At 49.1% G+C, this 6,000-nt stretch overlaps 1 pseudogene; it reads right to left on the bottom strand.

The window, feature by feature from the left end:
• Positions 1-1,852: 1,852 nt before the first annotated feature.
• LOC109484014 lies at positions 1,853-4,932 on the bottom strand (annotated as a pseudogene).
• Positions 4,933-6,000: the final 1,068 nt, after the last annotated feature.

The raw sequence follows: 6,000 nt of genomic DNA, 5'->3' as shown, positions 1-6,000 counted from the left end.
AGCAAAAGGAGTCTTGTGGAGACTATGTTTAACCTGGTGAATTGAGTCATCGGGACAGGGTTTCACTGGAGTGATGGGGTCACGAACTTGGTGTTCCATCGGGATCACGTTGTGGTGTGTGGGGAGGAATGTGTGACCTCAAAAATTTGGCTGATTTAAAAAATTTGGCTGATGATGAAATCATGGTAGGAAGTTACATCATAGGATCAAAAGAGTAGTATTACATTATGATATGATGCAATTCAATGGGGATATTTCCCTCTTATCATACAGTACTGTTAAAACTGTCCATGGATACCCACAACTGGAAGTCTGAAATCTCCAAATACTTGTTCGAGATTAAAAAGGAAACCAATCTGGGCACTGTCTATTTTCAAGCAATTGTTTTATGATCGGACCTGAATCGAGCACAGATCTACTAATACTGGTGTCATCACATGTCACTTGACAAGGGAAGCCTACAAATGTAGTTTTAACACGTCTACCAAAAATTGGCTGATATACAAATGTGTAGCATCAGATGTACCAGAGTGATAAGATGGTCTTTTACCAGTCTTTGGGGGCAAAAAAAAACTTATTTTCTTCCCAGTGCCTGTGTATCTGTATCGGTATAGCCGGTATAACCGCCCTTTGGCGTAACACACCAGCTTTGCAGGCACGCGGCGCGGGCAGCTAGCTATATCACACCGAATGACTTGTTACACTCAATCTTTGCACATTTGATTGCAGGAGTTGTTTAAAGCTTTCTAGTGATGATGCCCCAACTTTGCTTGGTGGCAACGAGTTCCACTCTACAATAGTTCTGGGGAAATACGAGTTTCTGTGGCCTCATACCTGCTACAACTGTTGTACAATCTGGGATTCCCCGGTTCCTCCTACTCTCCAAGCAGAGGTTTGGGCTTATTTTTGGTTTGTTTTTAGCATTTTTATCAGGCTCTCTTGTACTGGTATCTTTTTTTTACACCTTCGGGTTGCAAATGGTAGTACTAGTATATGAATGAAGACCTTATTGTACCTAAATACCCACTGGGTTCAGTACAGGTCACAGGAAAGATGTCACAGTTTGCAATGAATATATACAATGTACAAGCTAGTGCTAATTCTATGTACTATGGACATATAGTCTAATAATTATGATAATTTGGCTTCTTCTCACTTCTTCAGTAATGATGTAGATATAAGTACAGATGTGTTTTATAATCGAAGGTTTGTATAAACTGTCTGCCAAATGGATACCGCCCTGCCAATTTGATACTGTCTTTGCAGCCACCAAAAGATCTGCTTGGAGATTGATTAAGTTGCACCATCTGCCTTGTACTTCACTCTACACTTCATGATAACAGATCTCATGGCCACAGATAACAGTGAGATTACATCAGTACTTTCATCACACACACACAAAAAAACACCTTGTCAGAATCAAAAATTTATTTCCACACTTGAACCTAACAGGGATAGGACACGGTTTGCAAACATGTTCCATTAGATGGGCGTCTGGCTCGTTAAAGTCACTACCGATACATGACAGGATTCTAACACAGCTGACTGGGAACATCTGGGCAGGGAGGCAGCATACAATCATGGCTGTGGTTTCTTACAGGGTAAGGCCACACCAAGTTAATTTGTTGGTTCTTAGATTCGCCTCTTCATTTCTTTTCTGATTTGCAAAAAAAAAAAAAAATTCTGGTTCTGAATCAACTCAATGCTCACATTTTGCCCCACACAGTTGAGAAAAGTCCCGTCCTAGTTCTACAGTTTTTCCATCTATCAATGCAGTGGTTTCATTAAAAGTTCAAAATTCAATGTTTTATTAACACAGCCTTTTGTGTTAGGTTCATGGCTTCTATCGTAGCATTTGGGGCTATAAATTATAATATGATGCCTAGACCTGTTTTTTTTGCTGTCATTTCATATTTCTAAGACAAAATCCGAGAACCAACAAATTAGATTGGTGTGGCCTAAGAAAAAAATTACTTCACAACAGACAACATCTATTACAGCCAATCCTAGTCAATAGTGATATCTGAAATCATTATAAATCTTGAACCAGAAAAACATGAGGTTCACCACAGTCTGGAGTTATTGGGTAATTATAGCTGTCATGATAGATTATTTACATTTGCTTCCATGGCAGAGTCACTCAAGCGATGGCTCCTAATGCTGACTAATGTCCTACCCATCTTATCTGCATCATTTCTGTCCAAACTGTCATCAAATTGTTCAAGGACTATACATATAGCTGTAGCTGTGGCAGATACTTTTGCGTTACAGCTACAATTACAATTTCTCATAAAGTCTCTGTCATTTTCTTGCGTCTCCTACCTTTTGTGAAAGCTAGTGATTCTTCTCTTTCTGCGGCTGTACGCACGGAAACATGCACGAGAACAACTTGGACCGCTTCTTCTTCTTCTTCTGTTTCTCCTGTGGTGTGGTGCTGGGTTCGTCCTCCCGTGTAGGCTCCGGAGTCTCGATCAGAGGCTCCTCTTCCTCGACTTTAGGAATTTTTACCGGAGCCGTCTCCGCTTGTGTTGTGAGCGGAGTGGTTTCGGTGGCCCGTGCGGGTTGCGCTTCGGTGTCAGGTCCCTCCTCTGCTGGCTCATCCACGCCGTCTATGTACGGGATATCATCCGGAAGAGTGGCCGCGTTCCCGATAACGATCGCCTTCTCCTGCGGTTTCGGCTGAGCGCGCGCCTCTTCCTCCGGGATGGCGGCATCTGCGGGCGGGGGAGGGGTGTAGTTTGGGACTTCGGTCGGCTCCTCTTCCTCTTCTCCCGCGTTCCCCTGGCTGCCGGGCGGCTCGTTTGGAACTGTCACTTCTACTTCGACCTCATCCTCCGAGGTTTGGTTTGCTGGTGGCGCGTCGCTTGTTGGCAAATTTGACTGGTTATCGGGTGACATTGATGTAGAAGTGTCCGCGACAGCATCATCGTCAAATACCGGGGCAGTCGCGTCATCCACCGCCTCCTGTTTACTGGCAGGTTGTTCGGTAGCAGGTTTTTGTTTTGCCGGTTTGTTTCCCATGTCGGCTGTACTCTCCACCTCCTCTGACAGGTGCCTGGGGAGCGCGATGGCGATGGAGTCGCCCTCTTCGGCGTTCAGAAGCAGGTCTTCCTCGCTAACTGCCTCCGTCGTGTCATCTTCTGATTCTGGCTTCTCCGGCGTGTCTGGGAAGGTCTCTGCCTCGGCTGCTGATGGGATGACGGTGGCGAGTTCTACGGCCGGAGATGTCGCGTCTGTATCTGTGGTGTCGCTCACTTGGTCCGGTTCTGCTTCGGCTCTGCCCGGATTTTCAGCAGCACTTGTGGCCGGCGGCGCGTCCTGCTCTTCTGTGTCCTGTTGGGCTGGAACCTCACCACGATCGATCTGTGTTACCTCTGTGCTACAGGATTCGGGCGGCGCTGGTATGTTACTCTCTTCGCAGCTCTCCTCCGCGCCAACTCTTGACCCGGCTGAATGTTCCTCCTCTGTTGATTTTGGCTCGGTCTCGGCGGCTCCCGTGTCGTTGACATTGGCGTTGGTTTGTGGAGAACGGTCCCCTCCGTCTGAACTCATGTCCCCGGGTGTTTCCGCGCCTTGCACCTCGGCGGCGGCTTCCATATCCTCCCCAACCTCTGCCTCTTTCTCCGCGACATGCGAAATCGCCGTGTCAACATCCCGGCTATCTTTGGTCCCGCGGCTGCCACTTGAGCTGACTTGCCCGGTTCCCGCGTCGCTGTTACGGCTGGTCGGCACTTCAGGAATGTCTCGGCCCGGCGGCGGCGAGTCGGCGGCTGCAGGTGTGGGGGGCGGGCTCTCCTCCGGGGCTGGCGTGGCGTCTTCACTCTCCATCGCTGCCGCAAACTTCAGGATAGCCTCGAACGAGCCGGGCGAGTCTTCTTCAAGATCAAGTTCGACTTTGACTCCGCCCTCAGCCGCGGGGGACAGAGTTTCTGCCGCCTGCTCCACGGTCTCCTGTAGCTGAGCCAGGATGCTGTAGTAGGAGTCCTCGCCCTCCCCCTCCTCGGGACCGTTAGTTGCCAAGGCACCTGTCGCAGCACCACCTGTCGGACTTTGGACAGCCGCGGCCACGTCACCCGCGCCGTCCACCCCCGCAGCCATTTTTGATTTATCGTCCATTTCCGTCGTTTCTCGCTTCGAGAGGACTTCATCCACCTTTTTCTCGTCCTCCTCGGGCATGTACTCCCCTAGCCGGCGGTAGACCAGCAGCTTGGACTCTTTGCTCTTCTTGTTTCTCCGCCGTTTCTGGTCCGACCCCGCCTTGTCCTGCTGGTCCGGCTCCCCGGCCGGCGTGGCTGCCTCCCCCGGGACAGGTGCACCCTCCTCCCCGCCGGCTGCAGGGCCCGTGTGCCCCCGCCGTCTGACCCGGTACCGTTACGGTCCCTCCCCGACTCCCGCCCCGCTCCGTCTGGCGTCTGCACGCCGCCGTCCTGAACCGGGGCTGCGGCACCTTTACCTGGGCTTACTTCCTGTCCCTTTGCAGCGGTGGCACCAGCTTTGTCCCTCCTGCGCCGCCCCTTTGCGGCACTGCTACCAGCTGTTGCCGCGCCCTCTCCCAAATCATCCTCAGGACGGCCACCCTGCTTGTCGCCCGCCTTTTCCGCCGGTTTCTGTCCCTTTTTCCGGCTTCTCCTGTTTTTCTTGTCCCGTCCCTGTCCCTGCGTGCCGGCGGATTGTTCGGGCTGACCCATTTCTGTCCGCTCCTGTTGACGGAAGATCCGTGCGAACCGCGTCTGTTTGCGCGCAGAACGAGCCAGCAGCGCGCAGCCGATCCTGTATAACGTGTGTAGAAAAGCTACTATTGAACAGCTCTTCTGACAGCCGACAGAGCCGAACCACTTGTCGCGATCCCAGATTGTCGCGACTCGCTCTGATGAGCAGCAGGCCGGCAGGATATTGCATAATCGATCGGCTGGCGGAACTTTAACCTTTAGCCCGTTCCGGACACACACAACTGTGGCCGCCGGTTATGTTCACGGTAGCAAAAGTTCACGGTCTGAGAAAAATGAACATGTTCACGGAACTATATACGTATTCACAGGAGCAGGAAAAAGAAAGTCCGGGAATTATTACCGCAATGACAAGTTCACGGTGCAGAAGTGGCAGTGAAAACTGTGAACATAACAGTGCAGTGAAAAAAAATCTGGAATTACAGTAGTGGGCCGTGACGGTAGTGAACTTTAAACATCGACAAAACAAAGCCCACTGCCGGGACGACAGCTTGTCATTTTAACGTTCCATGAGTTGAGATGATTTACCGTAAAAGATTCCAGAAATACAATAATTATTGTACACGTGCAGGGTACAAATGTTTTGTGTTTGTGTGGAGTTAATTGGGCCTTATCGATTTTCTACAGAAAATGGAGCAGCAAGTGGTAAACAGAAGAGCAAAAATTCAGCATTCAATTAATCTCCAAGCAGATCATACGGTGGTAAGGCTGTATCCATTGGCCAGAGGAGTGTCTGTTAGAATAGAGTAATGGATACAGCTCAGGCCAATGGATACTGCCTTTCCACCGTATGATCTGCTTGGAGATTACATTCCATACCAGTTGGTTCTGTATGAATGGTACAGCGTCTATGTTTGCTATCATAAGAACTTGGTAAACAGCATTACAGCTGTTGTTTATACAACATTGTTGTCATTCTAGCTTAGGCCACACCAAGTAAATTTTATGGATGACGTCCACGCGCACATTGATTTTGGCCCGTTCCTAGAAAAAAGAAATTCCGCTTTCTGTAACCATGGAGGTAGAAAATTTCTACCTCCATGCTGTAACTATGACCAGAGTCATGACAGTGCCGCAAATCGTCAGATTGACGTGAAACCCGTAACGCGACAACAGGACAGGAGGACAACTGCTATTCCACCTGATTTATTGCTGTTTTGATGATGAATAAAAGACTTCTTGCTTGTTACACTGTGTCACCTCATTCAATTTGTGTCCTAACATTTGTTGTCTCTTAGTATATTTCTAATCTAGGCATCTTGTTTTTTAGGGC

Source organism: Branchiostoma belcheri, unplaced genomic scaffold (assembly GCF_001625305.1).
Source record: "Branchiostoma belcheri isolate BF01 breed outbred unplaced genomic scaffold, Haploidv18h27 scaffold68, whole genome shotgun sequence".
In the NCBI taxonomy this organism is placed as follows: domain Eukaryota; kingdom Metazoa; phylum Chordata; class Leptocardii; order Amphioxiformes; family Branchiostomatidae; genus Branchiostoma; species Branchiostoma belcheri.
The sequence above is the reverse complement of the archived record's forward strand: the minus strand, read 5'-3'. Positions and strand labels throughout refer to the sequence as shown.